The sequence below is a fragment of the Accipiter gentilis genome, chromosome 4, assembly GCF_929443795.1.
Source record: "Accipiter gentilis chromosome 4, bAccGen1.1, whole genome shotgun sequence".
NCBI lineage: Eukaryota > Metazoa > Chordata > Aves > Accipitriformes > Accipitridae > Astur > Astur gentilis.
In genome coordinates, this window is record NC_064883.1 from 28,237,268 (window position 1) to 28,249,882 (window position 12,615).

The 12,615-nt window shown below is 44.6% G+C and overlaps 1 protein-coding gene across 4 annotated transcripts in view; it reads left to right on the plus strand.

Moving 5' to 3' along the window:
- The first annotated feature begins 315 nt into the window (after positions 1–315).
- Positions 316–12,615, plus strand: part of KIAA1217 (KIAA1217 ortholog) — a 372,331-nt gene continuing 360,031 nt past the window's right edge. For 3 of the 4 annotated variants that reach the window (XM_049799185.1, XM_049799195.1, XM_049799187.1), the window contains exon 1: positions 382–472. The gene's annotated coding sequence lies outside the window, so the exon portion shown is untranslated. Of the gene's footprint in view, positions 473–12,615 lie in introns of all 4 variants that reach the window. The other variant, XM_049799191.1, reaches the window with a different exon arrangement.

A 12,615-nucleotide genomic window follows, 5' to 3' on the forward strand; every position in this document is an offset into this window, starting at 1 on the left:
ACCCGCGGCGGGGGGGCTCGGGACGATCCTCGGCACCCCGGAGCTCCTGCCTTCCCCCCTCCCTCCCTCCCGCCCCCCCCGGCGCTGCGGGCACCCCCAGGGCAGGGCTCAACCCGTTCCCCGGCGGGACGAGCGGCCGCTGGGCTGCGCCTGGCTGCGCGGCCCGCCCCGCCGGGCCGGCTCGGCTCCCCCCGCGGGGCGGGGAGGGCGCTGCCGCAGTGACTGCAGTCCCGCGGAGAGCTGCGGAGCCGCCCGCCCCGCCGCAGCCGGGCTGCCTGCAGGTGAAGTGAAAGTCGTCGGGGAGAGGGCGGAGGAGGCGGAGGAGGAGGAGGAGGAGGAGGAGGAGGCGGAGGAGGAGGAAGAAGCGGGCAGCCCGCCCTGCGCGCTGCAGCCGGCGGAGGCTCCGCGCCGCCCCCCTCCCCGGCTTCTCCGCGGCCGCGGCGGCTGCATCCCGGCGCTCCGCTCCGCGGAAGTGAGTGGTCCCCAAAGTTTGCTTTCCCGGGGGAGGGGGTGACCTTGGGGCGGGCAGGTGGCGGCTGAGCGGGGCGGGGGTCGGCGCCGGGGGGCCGCGCCCCCCTCCCCGCCGCGCTGCCCTCGCCGCCGCCTCCCGGGACCCTCAGCAAAGTTGGGGAAGCGGAGGGCAGCGCCGGGCGCCCCGGCCCCGGGGGCAGCGGAGCGGGTGCCCGGGCGGCGGGGGAGGCACCGGCAGCCTCCGCGGGGAGCCGGGCGGGCGGCTTAGCGCTGGCCGCGCACGGGTGGGCTCCGGCGGCCGGCCCGGGTGGTTCGGTAGCGCCGCGTCTTTCGGCTGGTCTGGCCGTCCCTGTGCGTCCCTCTGTGTGCCTTCTGCTTGCGAGTAAACTTACGAGTGAGTCAAACTTGGAAGTTACTTATTGGTAAGCACGGAGTGCCGCAAAAATGACTTTTTCCCCCAAAATACGAAGCGGGGCGGGGGGGAAGTGCGTGTGTTGCATGACTGTGTTGACTGTAGTCGGAAGCTTTCCACAACAGAATTATTGTGCTCTTTGGAGGACACCCCCCCCCCCCCCCCCCCCAAAATCTCTTAAGAATGTGCGATTGGAGTCGGAAGCTTTTCCTCTGAGCCCTAAAGATGAACGCGTGGCTCTCCAGAGACCCCGCAAGTGCAGGGTCCCCCCACGCCTCGACTCGCTGTCCTGCTCGCAGGGACCGCGTCAGGGTGGAAGATGCTCAGTGGGGTGTTTCGCGTGTGTCTTCGCCCGTGCGCGTGCCCTGAGGTATGGTCTGCTGTCAGCTGAGGGCCAACTTTTTCCTGCTGCTTCTGGAGTTAAAGCAAAACTACTGTTAACTTCAAGGATAGCAGAATTTGGGTTGTCCGTGTTTGGCAGAGTTCAGCCCCTGCGTGCAGTATCGGTGGGCATGGTGACGTAAGTTTCTCAGGATATTTAAATGTCGTGTTTAGTGCTTTATTTTTGTGCTGCTGTTTGAAATCAGTCATTCTTAATTTGCTTTCATTTCTTGTTCTTTCTCTGTCCTGATACTTTCAAAATAGTTGTTTGGAGCTCTGCAGACGAGCATCGCGTACCGCCCAGGGAAATCGCCAGCTGATGGTTTGCATGTCTCGGGTTGCTCAGAAAGGCTGTGGGGACAGTAGCTTTTTCTTATTGTGAAAGCATAGTTAGACTATTAGACAAAGTATTGCATAATATCAAACATTAAGATGTAATCTTGTAGACTTCTAGTAAACTAACTTTCTGCAAGTTAGAGATGGAAATCAAAACCATTTTTATTTATTTTTGTTCTTCTGACCTTGTGAACTGCGCGAACAAAGTGCAGCGACTATGCAGTGCGTAGAAGCCTATATCATCTAGCTCTCCAAGAATGATGTTTTTATACTGTGACCAAGCTAGAAGATCTCTGACTAAATATAACAACTTCTTTTTTTCCTTAACTGTATGTTGACCAAGAAATAGAACCTAATCTCAAATTCCTTTGATAACACCCAAACTAATGCAGGCAGGAAGTTCTGTGCACACAGCTGGTCGTGTTGTATGTACTGTGTCCAGGGTGCAGCGTTAATAGTGCACGACTCTTCCTGCAGCCAGAAACTGGCTCTGACTTCATACTGTGCGTACCTGGAGCTCTGACTGATGTGCATAGGCCCAAAGATTTTATATTATGTCATGGTTCAGGCTTTAGAGAACCTTTATCCACAGATCACTGCAAAATTAGAGGAGGATTAGTAATGAGTATTTTTAATGCTTTTGTGCCTGGAATTATATACTGTTTTTTCCTATATGGCAGATGAATTATTCTAAAACTGTTTTGATAATTTGCTATAGTTTAGACTGGCTATGTTTTCAAAAGCATTCAATGTACAACAGTAAAATTGCCATTGAAAAAATGACTGCATTTAGTTACTTTTTTTTTCTGGAATATGCCCCCCACCCCACCCCCCCACCCCAAAGCATTGCCCTTGTATTCCTATTCATCATGGGTTTTGCGGTTTTCTTGGTTGGTTGGTTTTTTGTTTGTTTGTTTGGGTTTTTTTAAACAGATAGATGTTCTGAATAGCTAACTTGCTGTCTACCTACTTTCGCTATTTGAAATAGCAATCTCCTGTTTATTGCTTTGTGATAAATTACTGTGTTGTTACTCCATATGTATAGCTTTTGGTTTAGGCTAGAGGAAGAGGTGGGAAAAGTTAGCTTGCTTTTTTTATGACATATTCCTTAGGAAGCCAACACTCTGGTGTGGCAGAATTGTTTCTCGAGAGAATAAATTAATTTCCCTTCATTGAAGGTTAAAGCTTGGCAGCTCTCTAGTGTGGAGTCTTGTGTAATAGCTGCTGTCCGGGCAGTGGTTTTGTTGGGGCGAGGATGACGTCTAGGCGGCTGTTGGTAATAGTTTGGATTTTGTAAGGTTGCCCTTAATTGAACGGCTCTCTTGTGTTTGACATTTGCTGTGACCTCTTGCTGTAAGCAAAGGGAGACAGTTAATGATTTTGAAGCTTGTCTTTCACTCAGAGTTGAAAATGAGGATGTTTAGTTCTAGTTCCTGTTCTAACTCTCAGCCATGGTTGAATTTTCACTTTTTTGATGTTTCATTGCATCCCTATTACACTTGAGATTTTTACATACATATGGAAAACTTTGTGCATGTACTGAGAACGTAGGTACTTAAAGGTTGTTTTCTAGATACAGAAGTCTTAAAGATAAGACTCGCTTATTTTTATAATTGTTATCTTAACTATCAGTTAGTGTTTGCAGAGGACTATTAGAAGTTAAGTTAGAAGCAGTGAAGAAAGCAATCAGGAGAAAGTAGATTATGGGTGGCAAATCTGGGACTAAGAAAAAGGACAACGCGCTGAAGCAAGAAGACACAAAACAAGCTGAGAGGGAGGGAACTGTAGAAATAACTGGGAAAGTGGGGTGGAACTAATGTTAGCTGGCAGGGAAAGAGGAAAAATGTGGACTTTCTTTTTCTATTTGACCCATCACTTATATCAAATTGTAATGAGTTAACAATCTGATGGAGGATGAAAGGGTATTTTTACTTACCATTCCTTATGCTGATTCTGCATTTGACACTGTTGTGGTGGGCAAGAAGCTCAAGCCCATAGAGGGGAATGTGTTGCAGACCCAGCTTAGCTATCTTACTTCACTTCTGGTAACTGATTAAGTAATTTTGTGTATTACCTCAGTCCTGGGCTCTTCTGCTGAATTAGTCCACGTGACTGGTTTGTCATGGTATCTGTACATGTTTGTGCCCTGGCAATGGCACTGAAACTGGCAGCTTATCATTCAAAGGGTGGTTGGTGGTAACTTCTTTCCCTCATAAATAGCCTCGCTGGAATGTAAATTGCTGACCTGGGGGTGAAGGCCTTTCTAGTCCATTGCAATTACTTGGGCCTTTGGGCCTCTTCCAAAACAGTGCTTTCCAGCTAGGCACCACTGATTCTTTAATTCTGAAAAAAATAATTGCTTTTCCTTGAATGTGTTGTGCTGTGGTGCAAAGGGATATTCTTCTGTCATACCAAACATCTAAATCCTTCTGACTGAAAAAGGTGAGGTCCTTGGTCTTGATCCAATGAAGACTTGCACATAATGTTTGACATTAAGTTTATCTGTAAGTCTCTCTAGATTGGTATTCGTAGATTTGGATTCACTAAAGATGTCTGGGAACTTTGTATACATAGTTTATATGTGGAAAACTGCTCCTATTTATTTTTTTTTTCCCTGACACAGTTGAATAACAGTGTTTCTTCAATTTTTCATCTAATATAAGCTGGAATTGGCTATATTCTTGAATACCTCAGAATTCATTAAATAATGGAATGGTAGTTTTCCAAGCCAGCATGAAATGAAGTCAGTCTAAACACACATATGAAAATCAAGGAAAACGCTGAGATATTTGTTGCTAACACTGAGGTATACTGCCAGATCTTGGGGTAATAACATTATTTGTGCCAGGGTGGTGGGTCGTACCAGGAGAAGAAACAGGTTCTGCGGCAGGGCAGGGACAGAATAGATTGGGACAGTGCAGTGGTCCCCCCAGAAATACCCCTTGATCGTAAAGGTTATCTTTTTTTTGATTAAGGAGATATTAAAATGATTGGTCATTATCCCTTTTGCTCCAGTTTCCTTGGGTGGGGGAAGGGGAACAAATCTTACTTTAGCTCCCCATTGAAAGCCTTTCAAGAAACCCTCCACTGACTCATTGGAATATCTCCAAATCACTTGATACAGTGTTTGAGTTTGTCCAATTTAATGGTAAGTCTGTAAAATCCGGTGGACCATGGGTGGTAATTTTTTTTTTTTAATATAGTGTAGCTTTTGTATTTGTTCCCATATAGTTCCTTTCCTTGTATCTCTTCCTTCCTCCTATAGTATTCTGCATCTTTTTACTTTAGGCCCCAAACTGAGATGCAGGGGAAGCTGTTACTTTCCTATGTCCCTTCTTTGAGCACGGTGAGAAGTGAAATGGTGCCTTCGTGGAAGTCAGTATGAGTTTGCTTGAGAGCATGACAGGATGTCAACCATCACAATTGGTTGGCAGGGGTCTCTGGAGCTCATCTTGTTCAACCTCTCTGTTCAAGCAGGCTCACCTAGAGCTGGTTGTCCAGGTGGCTTTTGAGCATCTCCAAGGATGGAGACTCCAGAGCCTCTCTGGGTACCCTGTGCCAGTGCTCAGTCAGCATTGCTAAAAAAGATGTGGGTTTCTTTGAGGTGGAATTTTAGAGGAGTCCTTACAAGCTTTGTGACTGGGGATGAGTATTTGATGAAGGATGCAACTTAAAACAAACAAACTAAAAGCATCATGACAGAAAACTTCTGGGGTTTGCTTATTGCTAAGATACATGTCTGTGCCACTCAAACTCACAAAAGCTGCATTTTACTCTTCAGCTTGCCTACCTGGTGCTTCCCTCTCATTCAGTTTTCTTGTGATCTGTATCCTAGAAGAGGATCCCAATGTTTCTTGTGCTCATGGTCATTTCCTTTATGAGGATGTAGCAGGAAGCCCTGCTTGCACTACTGGCTAAAGGACCCCTTAACTCTGGAAGAATGCAACTCGGTCTTGTGAGATTTAGGAGTTCTGGACAGCACACACGCCAACATACATGCATCCCTCCTGGTCTTTTTCTCTCCAGGTGTGATGTTAGGGCTGACCCGGCTGATGCTGGTGTGTGCTCCATCTCTCTGTTCCCATGCCTGGATATGCAGTTCAAACAGACCTCTCTCTAGCTGGAGTCTCAAGTCTCAGAGGAGATTTTCTGGGGGACAAACAAAATATGCATTTATTTATTAATTTGCAGTTTGTGATGTGTCCTTAGAATTTAAAAAACGTTACAGGCTGTGAAATGTGTTACTGCATGACCAATGTTGTTACCTTATTCTGCACTTTCCTTAGAATTCATTGAAACTATATTGCATAAATCCAGTCTTGCTGCATAACTCGGGTATAATGCACAGCATAATATGCAAGACTGCTTACAATTAGGCATTTACTAATTGTTTTAGAAACTAATTGTGTATAGCTTTTGGACTTAGGAAGGTTCTTAAGTGAAATGTAGTAGTATTAAGTTTTTTTTATCATTGGGTTACTATTTCCTGTTTAAACCATTTTTTTTCTTGCAGTATTGCATAAAATAGAATAATAGAAGACCCTCTACAAGCATGTCAGAGTTCAGTGTTCTGTTGTTGTTGGATATTGGGATGCCAATGGGGAAAATCTACAGGGTTCTCTTGGGGTCACATAGAACATGGACTGTCAAGATAGTTCAGACTGAATGTTGTTTTAGGAATGATGAGTCCTACCTAGGAAACTGCATTCTGTCTGGCAAGAGTCTAAATTCTGTGATTAGGAAATATTTTCTATCCTTTTTTACTATGACTTTGTATGGAGGTTACTTGGAAAGGTTTGGTGGAAAAACTTTTATAGATTTATTTGTCTTCATTTTGAAATCCATAAGGATGGATTATACGTATTTGTTTCTTAGTCATGCAGTATGCAATTAGTACTTTGGCTGAATGTGTATTATGCATTTAGTGAGGAAATACCTTCCATTGTAACATTTATTCTAATAAACCATATTTTAGTGTGGATAATCCTCTTTTAACATAATTGGGACATGGAGCTAATACTTAAACATCTTCAGTTTAAGGACTGATGGGATAGTTGTAGTATGCTACCATAATATCAGCAAAGCAAAATTGAAGAGAAGCGCGAAGGAGTCACGTATTACAAGCATGACTGTAAGATTTTTGTACTTCGTCCAGTCCCATTTCTAGCAGTCTCATATGTGGTGGTATAGTCATTATAAAGACTTTAATTGGCTAAGAGCTTGCCAGCTTGCATTTGCCAACTATGCTGAAATCCTGGCCAAACTTTTCAAGAGCGTGCAGTAATCTGCAGTTGGCCGAGAACAGCGGATATAAATAGATGATATGGTGCTGAATTACAATTGATTATTGAAATTCAGCTAGTATGTAATAGATAGCCATAAAAAGGCAACATTGTTTCCCTAATATGGCACTTGAAATGAATGCAGTCTCCTTTTTTATTTAGCAAAGTTAATGTTTATCACAAAATCATAAAAACTAGCTCATAGTTTCATGGCTCCTTGCAAATAAAAATCTTTTTCTGTTCTTAAAAAGAAAAGAGTTGCGGTCTACTATCTGGTTGGTTTCCAGTAGGAACAGTTCATTTTTTTTATTTTGGGGTTAGGCAAAAGTTGGATGAAGACAGTGTATTTCATACATAAATTGCTTTTCAAGCATCTTGCTTTGGAAATCATATTGGAGAACAGCAGTATCTAGCTGATGGTCTTTTCAAAATTATTTGTGTTACCTTCTCCCAATAATAAAGAATATTTTGGGCCAGATTGGAACTTTTAAAAATGACAAACCCCGAAGTCTTATTCATGGAATCAGTTTTTACTAATCTGTGTTTATCTCCATAATAGTACCTTCCAGAGGCTAGAATAACATCAAGGTCCAATTGCATGACATGTTGTGGCATGTATCATAAGGGCTTATGGGATAAGCCAGGCTGGAAGGGACCTCAGAAGATTGCTAGAGCAGCCTCCTGCTCACAGGTTGCTCAGGGCTTGATCCAGTCATGTCTTGAAAAACTCCAAGGATGGAGCCTGCACAACCTCTGAGAGCAACCTGTGCTGCTGCTTGCCTCTCCTCGCAGTGAAAATAGCTTTATGGGTTGTGGGTTTCTCCAACCTGTATGGTTGGTGTGTGCTTCCATGTTAGATCTTGCCTTCATTGTTTGAGTTGCCTAACAGGAGGTTTTGCAATTTGCTTTAAGAAGAGGGTCGGTTCCCTGATTTAGGTGTTTCATCTACACGCTTGGGCTGTTTCTGTAGCATGCAGAGAAGTTGGGTGCCTCAGAATCCAGGCTAAAACCCACTTTCTGGGGCAGGAGGCCCAGAGAGCGAGGAAATGCCACATGTGGGTTATGTTTGATATCCTGTCTCCATGGAGCTCAGGCATCTGAGGCAATGCCAAATATTGGGTGTGCAAGAAGTCCAAAGTCTAGCATTTGCAAAGCCATATGTGAGGCTGAGACCAGGACCTAGTTCCTGAAGCTTTCTTGCTTTGTGTTGTGCAGCTAGAAAAGCCGACATTTAGTTGTTGACTTAACCTCTGCTCCTCTGAACTTGGGACCCGATTATGAATAGTTCCGGTCATTTTATGTCAAAGGTAAGTGGGTTAGTTGGAAGCACTTTCAGTAGCGTTTCAAGTTATCTTGTATGTCGCTGCCTTCAAACTAGCAGTTCTTCTGTAGTAGCTGTCATGTGAGTGGTGATTTAAGGAATTACTACACTTCAGCCCCTAGTTAGCACTTCCAGCATCACTTGGCATGAAAATGGGAAAGACATTCGGCAATTCCTCAGCCTAGATAGGTTTAAAGCCACATCTCCTGTACCCTAGCATCTTAAGTTGCTGAGTGCTGTTTATGTGTCTTCTGTTGAAACTCTGCAGCTGGATGAACAAACTTCAACACTCATGGGGGCAGAAAAACATTTTAGTATGATAGCAATGATGAGAAAATGGACCGATGAGTGCTAATGCCGCCGAGCTAGATTTCGCTGTCTGCAGATGCAGTCTCCCAGGCCTTATCTGTGTTACTGTGAAGTTTCTGACTGCTGCTGTATTCACTAATGGTATTAATGATGGATACATCAGCTGTCAGCATGCTAATAAGCATCATTAACTATCCTCAAAGCAGCTAAATGACACAGCTGTTGAAAAGGCAGGGGTTGCATGCAGCCTGGTGTCTGAGCTCCTCTTTGAGCTCTAATGGATGGAGCTCAGTGAGGGAAAACTTGAGGGCAAAAACTTGGAGACAGATGAGTCTAAGTGTGAGAAATTGCTCCTTTTGATGTTTGCTTTAATGTTAACAGAGCACCAGCGTGCACTGGAATTGTTTGACTGCAGTTGTATTGTTTCGGTGTCTAACAACCCATGACCGTTTATTAGTTTCTGATGTTATTACTGAAATTGCAGCACGTCGTCCAGAAGTTTCCAAACGATGCAGCGAGCACGTTAATTTAGTTTTAACTTTGTTTTAACTTAAAAGATGTATCCCTAACACATGAGAAATGTTTCTTCTGTGTCTACCTGACACAGCTGACTGGGCCTTCCTTGGTTGCTTGTAGGTGCAGATTTTCCGGTAGGTTAACTTTTTTATCTTTTACTGGTTTCAAGGTGCTGTCTCGTTTATGTTAAACGCTACAAATTTTCTTTTTAAACCAAGTGTCTCCACGGGTAGATATTAAGATCCTATTACTGTGCTTCTGTAATTTCATAATGCAAGTCTTGTAGCCAATTCTTTTATGGGATTCTCTTTATGGTCTCTGGCACAGAGCTCCGTCTCTGGATTGCTGAGTAAAGACCAGAACTCCGAAGGCTTTATATCATTCACAATAAATTAGACCATTCACCAGCGCCCGGCACAGCAATTAACCGGTTTAATTTTTTTTTTGCCTACGAAGGGGCAAACCCCGCTCATGTTTGCGGGGGGGGGGGGGGGGCTTGAGAAGAGAAACGGCACGCTTCTGCTGGGAGGGTGAGGTGAAATGGGAGCTGTGGCCCCGGGAGGAGCCGTTCAGCATCCGCTGCCCCTTCCTGGGCGGCACGGGAGGGCCGGGAGCGGGCTGGGCTGCTGCCGAGGGCCTCCCCCCCCCGGCCCGGCCCGGCCCGGCCCGGCCCGTGTCCCCCCGGCCCGGCCCCGCCTCCGCCTCGGCCGCCGGGGGGAGCGCAGCGGCTCCGCGCTGGGCGGCGGTGGCTGCTCGGGCCGGGGCCAGCTCCCGGGGCCGCCCTCGGCTGGGCCCACAAGACAGGATTTGTCCTTGTCGGGCCGTCTGTGGCTTGGCCCTCTTACTTGCAGGGCCTTGTTTCTCGGGGCTCTGGCACCGATGCTATTTTGTGCATCCGAGGGGGTTTTAAAGGTTACGTGGGGCGCTGCGTGCAGGGCGAGAACAAGAGTCTCTTTCTTCGGCAGGCTGCCCGCGTGTCGCAGGCTTCTAGAGTAGCTGGCAACTTTTAATGAATGATAAAGTTTTACTTTTCCTCACTGGCTTTATTTTTATGGATGACATTTAAAAAAATTCTGAACAAATATCTGTAAAGGGCACCCAGTGAGCTGAAAATTAATAGGATTCAAAGATATGAAGTACAGTGATGTAAACATTTAAAACACAAATCTCACTTATCCTTTCCCTTCTTTGGGACATTATGCCAGTCAGAGACAATCTTGAATGGGGTGCTGTTGTGCCGCGTCGTGCGTCGTCTGCCCCCCCCCCCCCCCCCCCCCCAAGGGAACCCCCATTTTTGCACATATCTAACCTCTTGTCTTGCTCTCTTATGCAAGAGAAATTCAGCAAAGGAATTATTTATCCCAAACAATTTTAAAGAAAAGCAGAAATGTAAACCATATCTATTTATACTATCTGCATAGCTTATGAGATTGCTGAAAACAGTTCTTTTCTGATTTCAAGGCACCATAGCTAGATGCAGATGTTCTTGTGCACAGTAGCTAACATACCACTTGTCTGTGCGTACATGACTTGCCCATCTGCCTGGGGTGTTAGGCTCCTCGGCTTACACCCAAAATGATGTCAAGGGTGCAGGGTTGTGTAAGGAACACAATTTGGATACTTTCATATATCCAAAATGGAAGCTGTTCTGCTTTACTCTTCCATTTGGAGGAATTAATTTCAAGTGGAAAGTATATTAAGAGCTACTTTTGTTTACAAAAGGGCTCATCGTTGCTGAAGAGACTTGGAAGGATTTCAGATCTGCTTGTGTTTTTGCATTAAATGGGTGATTTCTGGTGTTTCTATTCATCTACCTTTGCTCCCTTGCTACTGTGTCTGTTTCTGCATTTCCCTATCCTACTGCCCTGCTTGTCCCAGAAAGACTCCTCCAGCCATTGCCTTCCTGCAGAGGTAGCTTAAGGTGTGCTCTGCATTTTGTTCTGTGGCTGCAGGCATCGCCTCTGCACAGTCCATGGGTGGGAGGGGAAGCGGGCTCTTCCCAACTTACATTGTGCTATGCAGTTCAGTTAGTTACATTTTATATAGCTTAATGTAGCATAACTCTCCCTTCAGCAGTCCCCTTCTCTCAAGGCAGCTCTTGGACCTGCCTCTTGTATGTGCAGGGGCAGATTTTTCTGTCATTTGCCCCTTGTGCAAATTCCTGTGCTTCAGGGAAGGGGAAGCAAAGAGGGGAAAATCAACTTTTTTAAAAAAATTCTTTTCTTTTCCTCTGCTTATTGTGGTGGTGGTGAGGAATCTTCTCCAGGTCCTGAACATTAAAACAAAAGCCTGCAGCAGGCCCAAACCAAAATCCTGTTCCAGTGCTGGGAAGAGCAGGACGGGAGGTGACGGCTGGGACACGTGGGGGCTTGGCAAGCTCCTGGTCCCACACCTTGGTGGGGATCTGCCGGTGTTTCCACCTGGCTGCCACAGTCAAACCCTTGTGCCTTCCAGGGCTTTGCGTGGAGGATGGTGTGTTTCCCGCTGGGAGCCTTAATCTGAGTCTTAAAAATGCATGTGAACTAATGGAGCAAGAGAGTGAAAAGCAAAACCTGTGAAAGCATTGCTGAGCCATGAAAGAACTGGACGGCTCATGTTTTCTGAGGTGCACAAAGAAGTTTTCACGTTTAGAATTTAATTTTATTTGATAATCTCTTTATTCACCGTTAAACTAGTCTTCAGTTATTCTAACTTGTGTTTTTCATCTCCTTTCCTTCTTTCCTTGTTTCCTACGTCATGACATTTAGGAACATACACTGTTCTTCCCAGAAAGGAGCATCTTGAGAAGGAGCTGGCTCCTGCCTTTTCTTAAAAACAAAATTCTGAAATACATCAGTGTTTTTAATGTAAAACTCATAATTATTTTAAAATAGCTAGATTTTTATTTTTCTTTTGCTTTTTTGAATATACGAAAATCTCAACATCTTGAGCAAATGTTAGTTTCCAAATTCTCTTATTTGAAATTAATTTTATGTTTTCTGTCCATCTATTTGTTGCTTATGCCAGGAAGTTCTATGATCTAAACAACTATGAAGTTAAGATCTCTGTCTTCTACCAAAAGACTGGTGTGTCATGTAGGAAAAACATAGTGTTAAAAAACCCAACTTGATAAATATTTGAGGGGAAAAGGCTGCTAGATCTTTTTGAAGGTGTCTTAGAGGGGAATCAGATATGCAGTGAGAGAGTAATAGGAAGTATATATTATAAACAGAAAAATGTGGCCTTTTTTTCTAAATAAAGAGTTTAATTATAAAAATTACAGTGGACATTCAGAATACAGGATTTAACTCAGTTTCATTATGAGGCTTTTAATTTGTAGTCTTGCAGCTCCAGCACAAGGAGCCACATCATATGAGAATTTGAATTGTTGTTGAAGAAATATTTTTGTCCAATGGAGGAATCTTCAAAACTTGAATCATATACTTGGTGAATGTCCCAAACCATTAGAATATGAAAAAGATCTAAGATGATATTTTAAGAAACAGTAGCCTTCCAGATCAAACTCCCTTTTCTATAGGTAAAGAGATAATTTATGACTTTTTAGTGCTTGGCATTTGTGGTAATCTGTGTTCCTCACATAAAAGGAT